This window comes from Salvelinus sp. IW2-2015, linkage group LG19 (genome assembly GCF_002910315.2).
Source record: "Salvelinus sp. IW2-2015 linkage group LG19, ASM291031v2, whole genome shotgun sequence".
Classification (NCBI taxonomy): Eukaryota; Metazoa; Chordata; class Actinopteri; order Salmoniformes; family Salmonidae; genus Salvelinus; species Salvelinus sp. IW2-2015.
Genome location: NC_036859.1, coordinates 19,818,959 through 19,819,274, shown reverse-complemented (window position 1 = coordinate 19,819,274; position 316 = coordinate 19,818,959).

Here is a 316-nt window from a genome sequence, read left to right as displayed (position 1 = left end):
AAGGAAGTTGTTCTAGTCTATTCCAAAAGTCGAAATGTATAGCCTAACATTTTCATTCAACCGCAACAGTGTTTTTTGTATTTTTTTCTTATCAAAGTCTTCAGAAAAACTTTTAATGCTTGACTAGACACTAGAACATTACAACATGCAACCTCCCTCGTTGACACAGGTCTCGCGCTGAGTAGAGTTCGTAGATCTACCCGAGCTCGCTCTCGTTGATCTGGAGCTGTCCTTGGTGATGTACATCTCAATCCAATTAGCTTTCACCTCCGGGCTGTGTTGCAGCCAGCGGGTGGAAAAAAGCTCCCCCCTATTA